The sequence below is a fragment of the Condylura cristata genome, unplaced genomic scaffold (genome assembly GCF_000260355.1).
Source record: "Condylura cristata isolate star-nosed mole 26May11 unplaced genomic scaffold, ConCri1.0 scaffold00027, whole genome shotgun sequence".
Lineage (NCBI taxonomy): Eukaryota > Metazoa > Chordata > Mammalia > Eulipotyphla > Talpidae > Condylura > Condylura cristata.
Genome location: NW_004567128.1, coordinates 12,954,802 through 12,971,805, shown reverse-complemented (window position 1 = coordinate 12,971,805; position 17,004 = coordinate 12,954,802). Strand labels below are relative to the sequence as shown.

General features: G+C 39.2%; 1 pseudogene; it reads left to right on the top strand.

The window, feature by feature from the left end:
• The first annotated feature begins 6,256 nt into the window (after nt 1–6,256).
• LOC101633951 lies at nt 6,257–11,828 on the top strand (annotated as a pseudogene).
• Nucleotides 11,829–17,004: the final 5,176 nt, after the last annotated feature.

Genomic DNA, 17,004 nt, shown 5'->3' with positions numbered 1-17,004 from the left:
AATATTCCATTGTATATATGTACCACATCTTTCTAATCCAGTCATCTACTTTTGGGCATTTGGGCTGCTTCCATGTTTTTCCAATTGTAAATAAAGCATATCTACTTTTTTTTTAAAAGGGAAATAAAATGTTAACATACTGTTACAAAAGAAATTAAATACACAGATTCTTGGGTCTGATTGCCAGGGTACAAATCTAAACTCAGAGTATTTACTGTGGAAAAACTTCAGCAGGTTTGTGAAGCTCATTACCCTCATGCAGAACAGTTTAGGAAAGGATTTGAAAAAAAAGTCTTGTTAATGAAACTGGCTGTTAAAGTAACATTTTTATCAAATGAGAAAAATTCTTTATAAAATGAAACATTTCTACTCTAGAATTGAACATGACTACCCACCTACCTGTCTGTCTTGCCCATCTACCTACCAACCAATTCTCTATTATCCAAATTATCAATGTGATTTTTATTTAAGGGAAAAAAAAAAAAACTTGAACACCTGTAAATGAAGGAGAGAAAAGAAATGACTCCTAGGCAGAATTTAAAAATCAAAGTCATGGAAGCAATAATTTATCGCACAGAGGTTTTGGGAGATAGAAAAGGCCTTAATATTCAGAATACAGGTTCAAATGTCATCTTGAACAGGAGAATACTCACTTTTTCTTGAGATGGAAGGAAGAACAGATAAATTATAAAATGTATTGATAAAGTTGTTTGAAAATGTAAGTCAAGCCTTGAGTTGGTATTTTCTCTTGAGGAAGCATTGGATGAGATAATTTGCAAAAAGAAAATTGGAATGGGTGGAAGAGTTGAGGACAAAATGTTTGTAAAAGGGACTATGGGCTTCTCAGAGGGCTAAAACACAGTCACTAACAGGTGATGTTTTCTTACAAATAGAATCCATATCTCTGTAGCATACAGAAAACATGATTCTCTCATGTACTCTTTCATCAAATATCCAATGAATGTCTATTGTCTTCTAGGTAATACAATTCAGGGGAGAATCAGACCCGCTAGGACTTATCTTTGCCTTTGGTGGGGCGGGACTACGGTTGGGGCAGAATAAGAGAGTAATACACAGATGATGTTTATTTCTAATTGCAGAATGTGAGAGTTCTGCTGAAGCACTAAAATAGGGCAATGTTAGAGAGCAGAAAAGAAGTGGGGGTTACTGTTTTAGAATGTGAGAGCAGAGGGGTCCTTTTTGCGGGACTGATTTCTGAGACCCAAGGTGCATGATGACGACAGCGGCAGAAAAATACAATGGCAGAGAATTCTGGCTGGTAGATGCAGTGAGAGCAGAGGGCCCAGAGAGGAAGGAAACATTTCAGGAGATCGGTGAGCTGGTGCAAGGTGAGGGGAAAGGTACCAGAAATGACTATGAGGGGTGAAGCCTATGAGGCTGCTAGAGGTCTTGACTTGTGGAGATGAGGGTATCCTGGGTGCTTCAAGCAAGAGCAAGAGAGAATAAAGGGGTTTTCTAGCCAAACACATTCACTTCTAAATTATTTTCCCTGAGAAAGTCTGATAGTAAGTGCCACTTAGTGTTTAACTGTAAGTGTGCAGAAATGTTTCATTGAAATCTTGGATGGTGAAAGTTCAAATAAGCAGGGTTTACTATGTCAGAGATGAAAAGGGGACTGCAAAATGTGTCTTATTTGAATGACTTTTTGCATTTTTAAACACTTAGTATATGATAAGAATTGAAAGTGATTATTTGTAGTCGTTCTCAGGAATGATGTTGCTCCCTAGGAGGACATTCGGCACTGTCTGGGGACACCTGTGTCACAAGTGGAGAAGGGGTTGCTCATGGCAACCGGTGCGTAGGTAACAGCCCTACCACTCCTACTCATACACTCAGCCAACCAAGCAACCAACTGCACAAACAAACAAAACTTAATCTAAGAGTTCTTAAGACATGGGATCTTCACCAAAGTTTACTTATGGGCATGTTGCGTGGGAACAATCTTTGTTTACCTGATACCCTGTTTATATATTTCACTATATATTTTACGAAGAAACTGACTAATTTAAAAAATTTAGAAAATTATGCTTTAGTGTAACTATGAACAAGTTTGATACTTTTTTTTAATTAGTGTGTAATTAAAAAAACTTGCACACTCGTGGGCACTCCCTGGTGGTGCATCAGATGAAAACACAGCACTATGAAGCGGTCCGCAGCCACTGCAGCACGAGTTCGATCCCTGGCCAGAGAGCTGACCCACATGGCGTGGCAGACAGCTCCTGACCTGCCCACTGCTCCCCTCAGCAGTGTATTTCAGTACATCTGCATACTCTGTTCCCTTACTTTGTCTCTGGTAAATCCTTTTATAACCCACACCTCTGGCTATATCTCAGTCTTGTATGGGCAAGTAAATAAATCTCTAAAAAAAGTTGCACAATCAATATTACCACCATGCCAATTCTCCTGTCCAAGAAAGTGATGGCAGATTACTTAGCAGTAACAAAATACAATGGGTTAATTTTCAGAAAGAAATAACCAGGTTTTTAAATTCTATACTGTCAAAATATCAATAAGGATATAAAACAATAGTACTTCATTTAAAAAGATTAAATAAAAAAAAGAACCAGGTTTTCATTCTTCAAGTAGCAATATATCTAAAATCAATAGTAGCCCAAGTGTTTAATTTTCCCTTAGATACTATGAAACAGGGTTTTTTGTTTGTTTGTTTGTTTCTTTCTTTCTGACTCATTCCAATTAGCTCATCAAAAATAAAACAGATTCAAGGCATGCCTTTAAATGCTGGTGGAATTAAGTCAAAAATGTTAAGTTGAGATGAAATGCTACATAAAAAATGAAAATTTATATTTTATGATGTAATATACCTGGTGTTATACTGAAGAAGTGATAATTATTTCTCAGCAAAAATTAAGCAGGTTTTAATTCCAGATTATTCTCATTTGCTATTATATAACATGGTTGCTGGGTGCTTAGTAAGGAGACAGCTAGTGTTATTCCTGGAGATCAAGGTAGGAAAATGACTAATGTGTCTCTCAGGATAGAGAAAATATCTATGAATTTTGAGATTTGAATCAAAACTCAAAAGAGTCCAGAAGTAACTATTGAACAGAAGAAGGATTACAGTGAAAATCAAAGTCTAAAATTTACATTAGATCAAGACAATATTTCCCTTCCCTCCCATAAATCCTTGAGGTGTATATAAAAGATTCTGGAGCTTCAAAGAAAGCCAGACACACATTGAGAAATGGGCTAGTGCTGATCCAAACTGCCTATGGATCCAAGAAAATCACCTTGTTCTTTGCACTGTGAAAGACCCTCCCCTCTTATAGATAAAATATTTAAATATCTAAATGTTCTAGATGTATCTATGTGGATTGAATTACCTACACCTAAAATTCAGAAATGTACAACTCAGTCCTTTATTGACTTCTAAAATAACTCTAAGAAATTTAAAACTGAAGCTCCAAGTACTCATAAACTGTGAATAAATTACAAGATTCTTATCTAAAATTACTTCTACGGCAGAGTTCTCAAGAACTAAGATCATAGGGACAGAGCATGAGACAGACAACCCAAACCAAAGGTTCCTGAGTCTTAAGGTAGAGCTACCCATATTGATTTTGAACTGGTCTCAATGTTTTTCCTTCACAAAACAAAATAAGACACATCACATGGCAATAATTGGTGGAGTAACAGCCACAGTGTCAGTAACATGTGCAACAATAATTTATGGAAGAAAGTGTTGAGTATTGGGAACATTAAAATGGAGTGGTGGTTTTATACAGACTGACTTTCAGATCCAAGCAGTTTCATTTGCTGTAGAGGTTTGAACCAATTGTGTGATTCAGTTTTGGAGTATCAAGGTTTTTCTTCTCTAACATGGCAAATTGTATGAGGTTATTATTGTATGAGGATTAAGGAAAAAATAAGTAATGCCTATATAAGGATTTTTACAACTATTAACCATATGCCATTTGTTTACTTATATCACCTTGAGATCTGTAAGACAATAAAACACAAAAATAGTATTATTAGATGAAGCAAGGAAAAAATGCATTATTCTATTTCTCAAACCCAATCAGATAGGAATGCAGAGAATCTACTGCAAAAATAGTGCTAAGAAATTCAGACTTGAGGCTCTTTTCATCTATGAAGAGATTCTAGTTAACCTAATTAAGATAAAGGGGCCTTAATTGGCCTAAGGGAAAGACCCTGTGATAAAATTGTGAGGACAAATAGATTTGTGCTGAATGCTTCTCAGAGAATGAAACCTGAGGGCATATTCAGACAATTGACAGTATTATAATTGATTCTGATAGGAACTTTAATATAACCACCACAGAGGAAAAAAATAGCCTTAACATGCCTGTCACTATTTTTATCATATATTTGCATACCCTCTCTTGTTGAAGTAAGACTGGAGTTTTTAACTAGTATATATCAATTTGCGTATTAGTCATTTATTAATCCTGACATTTAAGCATTATTTATAATCTGCAAGCAGTTTCTAACCCAGCATTCTCGTGGCATTGATATGAACTTTCTCAAGACATGGTTGTCATTTCCATTCAACTACTCTGGCTGTACTGTCCCAGAGAATATTCCTATCATCTCCTGGAGGCAACATTGCAAGAAAGGTGTGTGGAAGAGATTTACGTGCTCTACTTGAGAATTGTCACGCATCTCTAATGCTATGTAAAATGAAGTGGTTGCTGCAAATAGGACTTTTCAAGTCCAAATGTGCTTGATGTGACCCAATTTTCAGTTTTTCCCTTGCAATAAGAGGGTTAATGCTTGAGAAAAGAAAAAGAAAAAAAAAATGCAAAAGTTGCTGCTACATCAAAATCAACTTGTTACTATTAAAATTATATTTAACAGAGTTGCCATATACAAGCTTCTATTTTTCGGTTGGCTATACACAGATGTGGATCTAAAGGAGGAAGTGTGTGACTTTCATCTTCTCTTGATAATTTTATGTTGATTACAAATTATATAGATGGAAGGAATGTAAAATAAAGTATAATGAATGCCAAGAAAAGAAAGGAATAGCATAGTTCAATGGCTGAAGAAACCAATTTTGGAACCAGAAAGATATGTTAAAATCAGAGTTTCTAAACTTATTAGCAGTGTGACTTTTGTTGATTTATTGGACCTCTCCAAGTTTGTTTCTTGGTCTTAAAAGGATGCTTGATATTCCTATATTGCTACCTTATTGTAAAATTTGAGTAAGAAAATATAGAGAACTTACTTTTCCTTATAAAAACAATAAGCACTCCAGACAATATGTCATGTAATAATACTGTGTGGTTGTAATTATTGTCATAATTATTGAGAAGTAAAAGATTAGATCTGTGGTTTTCAGTTCTCCAGTCTTGACTTCTTTCAACTTCTTTTCTCTCTGACCTACTCCTTCCCTAGGAAGGAGGGCTGTGGTTATAGATTGAGGCGGGGGGGGGGGAACTGAGGGAAAATGTTCCCCATTGCACTAAAAGATAGTGCTTTTAGGCTGAACTGAACGGATTAGAGGAGTTGCTAACTCTCTCTTAGGACAGTGTCCTCTTTCCAAGAGTAGTCATGAGGGGAGGGGGGGCTGAATGTGGAGAACTCAGCCCCTTTTTTGACATGGAATGTCAGTTGTAGGCTGAGTCAGAACATAAATACTTAATTTTTATTTTGCCTAAGGTGCTAAGACTTCATCCCTGCACATCTAAATGAATGAAAATGTTTCTGAGGGGACTAAACTTTCCATTGGAAAACAGTGCTAAGGGCCCAGCCTCCATCTGTAAAGGTGGGTGGGGCTCACTTGAACAAGAATGGAATGTTCCTTTACGGGAAGATTCTGGGAGAATCCTAAGGATCCTGCCATAATCGAGGCTCTCCTAGGCAGCCGTGAGTAGGTCCAGAGACTTGCTTAGTTTAACTCATATAATGAGAGATTATGGGGAGTAGGCGACCTAATGGTAGCTGTGGAGTTTGAGGTGGCGGAAGAGTGAGAAGCAGGATGGACTCCAGGGAAAATCCTGTGGATCTGAGGACTCTCGGGAGTCCGGAGGACTCTAACGACCCTTTCTTATCCTCCATCTTTTATTGTGACTTTCCCGATCTGCCACCTTGGCCACCGCGGCCATCGTCTCAGCCCCAACGGTGGCCACTACCGTTGAATGAGGACACACGCAGCGCAGCAGAGGCTGACGAGGAGGACTGCGCCGTGGACGATCGGCGGCACCTCGTTAAAGTCTATCACCTGAACGAAGAGCAGAAATGGGACGATCGAGGTATGGGCCATGTCTCTTCCGCCTATGTGGAACGACTCCAGAGCATGGCACTGCTAGTCGAGTCATCCGATGGTTCAATGATCTTGGAGTCAAAGATAAATCCAAACACATCTTATCAGAAACAACAAGGGACGCTGATCGTCTGGTCCGATGCCGAGGACCAGGGTTTGGCATTAAGTTTCCAGGAAGCAGCTAGTTGCCGTGAGATCTGGGAAGATATTTGCCGAATTCAAGGTAAAGATCCTTTCGACGAAATCACACGAGACCTCTTAGAACAATTAGAAGAAGAACGCTTTAGTCATTTCCCAGTACCCGGTGTTATGATTGAGCTGCCTAACTGTGAGCCCGGTAAGCTTCAGCAGATTGCTGATTTGGTTACCTCTGTTCTCCCCTCACCTATCAGTAAGGAAAGGTTGGCTCTGATATTAGAAAATGACGACTATATTAAACAACTACTGCAGCTCTTCCATATCTGTGAGAATCTAAAGGACATTGAGGGCTTACATCACTTACATGAAATTATTAAGGGAATTTTATTTCTTAACAAAATATCTCTGTTTGAGATCCTGTTTTCTGATGAGTACATTATGGATGTGGTGGGATGTCTAGAATATGACCCTGCTTTGGATCAGCCCAAAAAGCATAGGGAATTCTTGATCCATAGTGCAAAATTCAAAGAGGTTGTGCCTATAACAGACTGCGAACTTAGGCAAAAAATACATCAGACTTATAGAGCCCAGTACATTTATGACATATTGTTGCCTACACCATCCATATTTGAGGAGAGTTTCTTTTCTACTCTTTCCACTTTCATTTTTTTCAACAAAGTTGAGATAGTCACCATGCTGCAAGAAGATGAAAGTATCTTGTCTGAAGTGTTTGCACAGTTAAATGATAAGACTGTCGATGATAATAAAAGGCGTGAGCTGGTGTTTTTTTGCAAGGAATTTTGTTCATTTTCTCAAACATTACAGCCTCAAAATAAGGATGCATTATTCCAAACCTTGACAAAATTGGGAATTCTTCCAGTTCTTAAAATTGTAATGCAAATGAATGATTTGCAAGTAAGGTCAGCTGCCACTGATATATTTACATGTATGGTTGAGTATAGTCCATCCATGATTCGAGCTTTTGTGATGGACGAAGCCCAGGAACTTGAAAATGGTGATCTTTTCATTAATGTAGTAATTGAGCAGATTGTTGGTGATACTGATCCTGACCTAGGCGTTGCTCTTCAATTAGTTGGACTTCTGCGTTCTCTACTTGATCCAGACAACATGTTATTGATACCTAGTAAATATGAAAGGAGTGAATTTCTGAATTTCTTCTATAAGCATTGCATGCATAACTTCATAGCACCACTTTTGACCATCACTTCAGATGATGGTGAAAATGACAATATACCAGAGTCTGACAAAAATTGTCTTGATAATTATCAAACAGCACAACTTCTTACCTTAATTTTAGAACTACTCACATTTTGTGTTCAACATCATGCACATCACATTAAAAACTACATTCTAAGTAAGGACTTGCTTAAAAGAGTCTTAATGGTGATGAAGTCAAAACACACCTTTCTGACCCTGTGTGCTATTCGCCTGATGAGAAGGATGATTGGCCTTAAAGATGAAATTTATAACCGTTACATCATCAAGGGTAATCTTTTTGAGCCAGTAGTAAATGTTTTTCTGAAAAATGGGACTCGGTACAATATGCTGAATTCAGCGGTTATTGACATGTTTGAATACATCAGAGTGGAAAATATCAAGTCTCTTGTTGCACATGTGATCGAAAAGTTTTATGAAACACTTGAATCAATAGAATATGTTCAGACATTCAAAGGATTGAAAATGAAATATGAACAAGAAAAAGACCGACAAAGTCAAATACGGGATAATTTGCATAACATCCTGTATAGTAAAATATTTTGCAGAAGTGCCAAAGTCTCAGATAAGAAAGAAGGAGGAATGCATTTTGAAGAAAATACAGAGGAAGAAAAAGCAGTTGTGCCTCCTTTGGGGAGTGATATTCAAAACCGTTCTTCCACTCTAGAAGAAAAGGAAGAGACCACAGCTGTACCTAAAACAACAACATCTGGTGGCTTCAAATATGCTACATCCTTTTCGGCTGGCGCTGGTAATGGGACAGGTAACCCATGCTGCAGTAGAGTGGTGTTAGTAGATTATCCAGATGATGAAGATGAAGAAAAGGAGGAAGAAACACCACCCAGTAAAAAACCACATGTTAGCCCATAACATGTTTATGGGTCCTTTAGCAGTACTAAATTGTTAATTACTGTAATGCTGTAAACTTCAATTAGCAGCAAAGTTTGAATCCAAAGCTTTCTTACATGAATTTATAAGTATATACTAAGTGTCAAAGATGTTTAATATATCATCTAGAAAGGTTTAGTTTTGTAAAAAGCATGCTTCCCAGAATTTTAGAAAAACAGAAATAATCAAAACCTGAGTGGTAACATTTCAGCAAGACAAGTTTGGTGGAGGAGAGAGGGGCACAAGATGATAATATGTTAATGTACTTCTTGTTCTAGGAGTTGTATATTAGAAACAACTGTTCACAGTGCAGTTAAAAAGTTAACACTATCACTCACCCGGTGGTTCTGCTATGGTTTTCTTTCCTTTAGTTGCCTCCTTTAAAATTAAAATTTATGTTTATTGGAAGACAAAGTCAACTCCAATTAAAACTAGTTAAACTATTCATATTTTTGTGACTATTTATCAAATATTCATCCCTCTGGGTATTGGGAGGGAAGTTACCATCAGGATGTATTTTTGTGAATAAACAAGAAAGTTGGATTCAAAATGTGCTGTTGTACTGTGTGTGTGTGTGTGTATACATTTTTTTTTTTTTGTAGATAAGACACACCAAGACTCAGTCCAGTGGTGATATGATAATCCAGTTTTATTTTGGGACTTTGGGAGTGGGTAGAACAGAATATTTTCAACTCCCTTTGTTGTGAAATCATTTCCTGATTCATTCATAAAGTAGTGTCCTAGAGTGGTAGGTTTTAAAAACTTACATAACTTTACAAAGACTAACATGCAAAAAATATTACTGAATGAAGTGGGATTTTTCACCAAGGAAAAAGTTACTTAAGTGTCAGATTCCACATCCAGCAACCGTTTTTTTTTTTTTCTCTTTAAGTAAACAAGAGTGTGACATGAAATGTAATTTATTAAAGAGTAAATGCAATTGGATTTCTAAAAATAGGTTGTAGCAGAATAAGAGGTTTTTTTTTTTTTTATTTAGAGCAGCATGTTTACTGGGTCTGTTTCCCCTGGAATAACTTAAATTGAAGCAGTTCTTCCTATTTTGAAGACATTAGTGTTAATGTTGATTTGGGCCATTGTCTGACCAGGCTGGACTCTATTGAATGAAGAATAGTTTTCCATAAAACAGACATTTCATATTAAATATATCACTGTACAGGTTTTGTATGATTCATACTGAACTACAAAGTTCAGGAATTAAAAGGTGACCCTGTGATTCTCAAAATAGAAGAGACCATTTTAGAGCGGCCGGTGTGCCAGTGGGAGGCACGTCTTAGGCAAAACTAAGAGACTGTCGTGAAACAGCTTCAAAGCGTGTGTTCCTAAAACAATCATTTCATCAAATAGAAAGTCTGCTAAAATGTGAACATGACCTCAGGAGATTTAATCACATGCTGCTGAGGACTTGACGCTACAGAGAAGCTTCATTTTCTCATCTCTCAAGCCATGCTAGTTAAATTAAATGTTGTAACGGGATTTATCGTGCTGTGAGTGTATGTCAGATATGCAGTTGGTTTGCAAAACACTCACGTTTCCTTTCCAAGTAGACCTTCTTGGGGAATGTTATTCACCGTATGCACATGTACATGCATACAGCTTTTTTAGTTTGGAAAGAAACAGATTCAACTCTTGTTTTGATGGGAGTGGCCACAGTTCCATAACAAGAAAGACATTTTCTACTGGGGAAGAATCAAAAAATGATGTTCTTCCTGCTTATCCTCTTCCCCTGGGTAAGTTTTAATCTGCCATAAAGAAAAAAAAAATTGATCCTGTGAATATTTGCATTTCTTGCTGTCTAGGTCCGAGTGGGTCTGTAAGGAAAGATAAGGGTGGACATAAGTGTAATGGGAAGTTAAAAAAGAAAAAGAAAGGAAAAACATACAACGCAAGAAGAAGACAGGCCTTGCTTAGCTTAGAAGACAGGCCTTGCTTAGCTGTGTGGCCTTTTTAGCCCTTTTCCAGCCACAGCTGTTTCATGTCGGGGAAACATAATGGCAGAACCTACCATTAAGGGCCCTTGAAGAAGGCAACAGAACACAGAACACTCCTTACTGCACACTGAGTGAGGAGTTGGCTATACAGCCTGTCTAGGTACTGTGTGAGAAGTTACCACATCAAACATGTTTAACTTCACCTTAAAGTGTTTAGAAGTAATTTTTAAAGGACCCTTATGTGGGTTATTTATAAAAAGAAGAAACAGTTTGACTCTGTATTTATAATAAAATTCACACAGAAGTTTTAGGAAAGGCACCCTAGGTTTTTCAGGGTTTTGGCTTTTAAATATCTGACTTCCAATAATTTTTATGGCCTACTGAAGTTTTAAATATACCTACAAGGAAAGGGTGCTATAACAGATAAGGTGAAAGTTTTGTATACAGACAGTCTTTGATGACAATATAAGTGTACATGCTCACTGGTTCACTCACCTTAAACAGTTTACATTTTTGTTCCTCTAACTTCAACTTCCCATCTCATCTTAAAAATTAGAAGCTACATGTAAATTACCCAGAATATATTTTGTGTCCAGTAAATCACCATTAAGCCTCATTATCAGCAGCAGCAATGGCAGTATAATCATTTCCAAGCAGATGGGGATATGACCACATATTATAAGTTATACTCATTAATCAATGATCTTATATTCTGAAGCAAGTTAATAAAAATATGTGAAAATTGAGCTCCATTCTAATTCATTGCTGTGAATTAGACAAGGCAGCGTGTGTGCATCCTGCTCTACTGAGGGACACAATGGTAATTAAAAGTGTGGGTAGAAGAATAAACTTTCAGAGAAAGAAGACATTTGGATGGTGTGGGGTCTGCAGTGTTGACCAAGGAATGAGAGATTGTCAAAGCTAAAGAGCGAAAATGAAATGAGAAGAAGAGGAGGGAAAGGGGGGAGAGCACCAAAAATTTGAAAGTGACAGGAGTTGCTCAGTCCATCCCCCCCCCCCACCCCCAGGACCAGTTTTGAACCACAGTGTGTTCCTAGGCAACAGAGCACGTGCAAATGGCCTTTTCTAAAGCCACTGAAATAACAGGCAAAGCTAAGGCCCGAGTAAGGATGATGTTCCCTTAGGGCTAGTCCTTCTCTTTAGGGTGTTGGGGGATCCAGGATGCTGCAGGTTTGCCACTGAAGGCGCAGGTCATCATGTGTGCCAGAGAGAGAAGTATCCGTGCCCTTCCTCCAACCAAGAAGTGTAACGACCACGGCCCCTGGAAAGCGAGACATTTGGAGGCAGAGTCTGCATCGCCAGGAACACAGGTTGGAGATGCGGGCAAGTAAGCCCTAAGGTCCCCAGTTCAATGAAAGTAAATGAGCCCAGTCCTTATTTTGGAGGGTCTGTATACCAGTCAGCCCAGTCGTGTTAATGCATGCCACCAAAGGAGGCCATGGCACTGGTCACCCCCGGAAGGGCTGAGACTGAGGGTCAGGGTGACATCCAGAAGGGCGTGGGGCCGGGTGCAGTTGTGATCACCCCTGCCCCGACATGTCAGTGAGAAAGGTGCGGGGAAGGTGCTCAGAGCCTAGGGGAGACGGGCCTGGCCACTTGTAGGTTGGAGGTGTTTGCAAGCGTCTGGGAGAGCCGCGCTAGAATGTTTTCTGTGGGGTGGAAGGCTCCAGAGGCGGTTCTGAAAGTCTGAGGTCACGAATGCCTGTTCCTCCCCAGGCCACCTGAGGTGCTCCTGGCTCTCCTCCAACTCTGAGCGGCCCTTCCCAGTAACTGTAACTGTTTCCTTCCCCCCCCCCCCGCCATGCTTTAACTCTCACCAAACTCTTCATTTGGAAGAATCTGGGGCGATAGGGAAAAGGACACTTCTATAAAACCGGAATTAGGTTTGAATCACATAGTTCACATTTTGCCAGACTGCTACCCAGAGGCTATACCAACCAGGCCGTCCAGCAGTGAGGGAGGGCATATGCATGGTGACCAGGAAAGATCAGGACAGAACCCTAACTTTTCAAAAGACGTCTGTGTAATTTGTTTCTTTCATCCCTATTTAGTAATCCAGTTTCCTTACTCTGAGGTAGGACTTCTCTACCTAAGCTCTGATGATACTTTGGGCTAGCTAATTCATTGCTGTGAGGGGCTGTGTATTGTGGGACGCTTAGCTATGTTCCTGACATCTACCCACTAGGCGCCAGCAGTGCAGCCCTTGTCCTGACAACCAAAAATGTATCCAGAAGCTACATACCCCTCAGACAGTGAAGTCAACCTCAATTTGAAGCATCAGTGTAAAGTTTTTAGTGCTTGATTCAAGGTCTTGTCTCTGTGGATACTGGGTGCACGCCACTAGCTGAATCACTTTCTCTTTTTACTCTCTACCTGAAATAGGTACATACAGGGGCTACATAAAGCACTGTTAGGAAAAGCCTGTGCTCAGAATGACAGAGGTCCAAGTTTACTTTCCATTATACCTGTAGCCATGGCTTCTGTCTTGACACTGCCAATTCTGCTTGCTGCTCTGTGATACATGCTAGTAACACTATTATGACAGAATTGCACCCCCAAAATTCTTATTGAAATCCTACCTGCCAGCACCACAAAATGGGGGTACATTTGGACGTAGAGTCTGAAAGGAGATAAGTTAAAAGGAAGTTAGTAGGGTAGAACTGATGTATTTAGACGAAGAGAAAACAACTATGGCACCTTGATCTTGGACTTCTAGGCTCCAAAGCAGGTAGGAAACAAATCTGTATTTTAACTCACCTAGATTGTGGCAATTCAGGGCTGAATATAAACATCAAGTAGGAAAAGTGTTGTGATGAAGAATAGTGTCTTATAAATATCACAGAATTGTATGGTAGAGTGTCCATGAGCTGTAACAATAGCTATTGTTTATTGGCCATGTGTATGCCAAGCATACTTTCTTGGCAATTTATCTATATCGCTTCTTTCTTTTTTTCCTTTTTACAGATTTATTTATTTATGCATACAAGAGCCGGGGTGTAGACCAGAGGGGTGTGTGGGGGATGTGTGAAAGGAATTCACTGGACACTGAGGGGGGAGGAGAACAGGCAGATCTACTGAAATACACTGCTGAGGGGAGCAGCAGGGAGGTCAGGAGAGGTCTGCTGTGCCATGTGGGTCACCTCCCTGGCGGGGGATCGAACTTGTGCTGCAGTGGCTGGAGAGCGCTTCATAGTGCTGTGACTTAACCTCTTGTGCCACAAAGGAGGCCCTTACCTACATCATTTCTATTTTCACAATAAGTATGAGTGGTTGGTGTGGTGGCTGTGAGACATCATCTAGTGGAGAGGGGATATAATTTAATACAATTAAGACTTCCAGCTCCATACAACACAATCTTTGTCTCATTTTTCCCCTGGCCAACCTGCCTATGTACTGCTCCTGGCCCATGTTGTCATGGTGGGAGCTGGGGTTTAAAAGCAGCTCTTTCCTGGCCCTCCCTGGTGGCACAGTGGGTTAAAGCACTGCACTAAGAAGCTTAAGCCACTTCCTCATGAGTTCGATCCCCGCCTACCCCGGAGGAGATCCACATGGTGTGGCAGACCTCTCCTGACCCGCCCGCTGCTCCCCTCAGCAGTGTACTTCGTAGATGTGTCTGTTCTGCTCCCCGCTCTGTTCCTGGTGAATCCTCTCACCCTCCGCATGTCTGGCCTGTACCCCAGTTCTGTATGAATAAATAAATAAATCTTAAAAAAAAAAAGGCAGCTTTCTCCTGGGAAATGAGAGGCTGCCCTGACTGGAAACTGGCTTGAGGCCTTTTGAAGGCCTTTCTTTAGACTGCATGGTGATATAGAATGCTTCCGCTATTTGCTCTCCTTCACTGGGATCAGAGTGTGTCCCTCTCCCAGTTTGGTCCCCATTGCCTCCCATGATAGATTCTTGAAGCATGTATTATGTATTATGACTCTATGAAACAATAAACAGAGGCACACAACAGTTACAGAGTTACGTAACTAGTCCTAGAGACTGTTTAAATGTTTCTCTAACTATGTAGACTCCACGGCACCTTTCTTCTACATGTCATGTGTCTTGAAGTGTATCTACAGTATATTAATACATTTGTTTGCTAACAACAAAGAAGAAATCTGAAATCAGTATATCAGGACTATATGAGCAATCTGCACAAAACTAGTAACAATGTCCCTCTTTCTGTCTTATCCATGCTTCCAGAGGTCATGTTAAGCTAACATTGCTTGAATTCTCCACCACAGAAACACAGTACTCTGCAAACAACTGTCATCACACTCACCACAGGGGTTGCTAAGGAGGTAGCTAGTGAAATTTTCACTTTTGCCAAAGAAGTCACAGAAGTCAAGTGAGATAAAATAGCTCTTTCACTGTGTGCCAAGCACCATGCTAAGTACTTTAGATCTGCAGAGAAATTGATAGTAAAAATAGAGACTTTTTCACCCCCCCATCATTTCTCATGTCCCCCCTCCCCCCTCAAGCCCCACACTAGAGTTTTGTTTCGAATTTGAAAAAAAAAAAAATTGGGGATAGAGGCCTACCTAATTTACTGAGAAGAATGGGGCCCTTAAAGAATGGGGGCTAGAAGTAGAAATCATGTTTAATCATATTAAAGTTTGAAATTAAATGTCTGACTCATCTGAATGTGTTAGACTGGGTTTCCCAGCCACTAGACTTCAATCAAGTCAAGTTCCTTTCTACCTTTCTATTGGATTGTTTGAATGTTCATTTCCCATCATTTCTTTAGAAGATTTTCTTTTCTCATTTGGTAGTCAGTAACCTTTAAATTGCAACACACATACGTTTCCAAAGACAGAGTTTCATCGTTCTGTCCTTCCCTGGAATGAAGAAGGAAATGGTTCTATAGCCATTATTGTTGTGTTGCATGTGATGGCTATCTTAATATATCTGACACGTTTAACTGTTTTTACTAGAAGGCTTTTAGGCTCCAAACTGTTGGAATCAGAAACAAACTAAATTTGAAATTCATTATTTCCTGCCCCCACTGCAGTGACTAAATTGGGTAATGATGTGGGTAGTATTTGGAAAAAAGTACTTTTGTCAGAGAGTTACTAAGGCAACCCTATGGTAAAGAAGGACATATGAATGGACTAAAGAGTCTGAAACACTACCCAGTAATATTTGGATGTTTCTGCTGTACACATATGCAAAGATACCCTGTGAAATCTGAGAAGTGCATCAATCTATCACGTTGGGCGGTGGAGAACATACAGTATTTTGGACACCTTACATTTATTGTGAAATGACAGAAAAAATTATTTTCCAAAAGACTGAATACCCTGTCTTCACCTACTTAAGTCGTCTTTTAGACCTCAGTTCACTTTTTGAGATCCATTTCCTTATCTCTCACTGTCAAGGCTCTGTCTACCCACTATTCATCCCACATGCCTCCATTACAATTTCAGCTTCATATAACTAGTATTTTATTGATTCAGTCAGCCTTCCTAGAGCCTAAACACATGAAGGTAGATGCATACACATTTTTTGCTCACTACATTTTGTCCAGTAGCTCTTTACATTTTGTCCAGCGTGCTAGAGAAAGCGACTGGAAAACCAAAAATTTTGCACCAGGAACTTTCGTTTTTTTTTTAAATTATACATAAGTGGATTAAATATCAAAGTGTTTCTCTTAGATAATTTAAGGTGTTGCAGGAAAACAGACTGTAGATAGGACCACACTGATGGAGAAATATAAGCAGAGGAAAATATTCCCTAAGGATAGATCATCAAACATGTTTATTAACATCTTCCCTAAAGGAATTTTCTACAATTCTATATCTCCCACATATCTTATATAGATACCAAAGTTTTCAGCATGATTTGAAGTCATTGTGAAGGACATAATTTCTGATACACTTGAAAAGATTATAATTTAAAATAAAACCATGACATCATGTTTTTAAACTGTAACTATGTGGGAAGAAAATTTGCTACCTCAAAATATGTCTCTCTGGCATAGGATTATTTTGGGCTCATTAATTTTATAAAACAGCAGAAGCAATCTCAAGAAGTGCTTCTTTACATATCCCTTAACTGCCTAAAAGAATTTCAAGGGCCTGTTCCAGAAAGGAAGCTACCATGAGAGAGAACTACAAAGAACATTTGCTAGGTGTGGTAGGCTGGGGGACTTCTATTGTTAACTTTGTTCAGATTCCTCTCAGTTCCCTTTGTCTCTGTATGGCACAGCATGGCAAGCATTCTTTTACCAAACATTTGCTTTGCCATTGTCCTATGAATTGGCTTCCTCTTCTTTGAACCCACAGCCCTTCTTTGTTCAGCATGGCATATTAACTCCAAATCACCTGATTATTGGGGAGCCTGGTGTCATTATGAGGTTCCTGTTAATCTTCATATGCCAAGTTAATTACTAGATCTTCCAAAAGAACATTGAAGAGTTTAAAAAAATTCCTTCCTAACATAACCAGTGTAAATTAAGCAGCATGAGTTTTTGCTCATCGTTGTCCATTGGGGGAAAAAAAAAATACACAAGCACAACCTTTA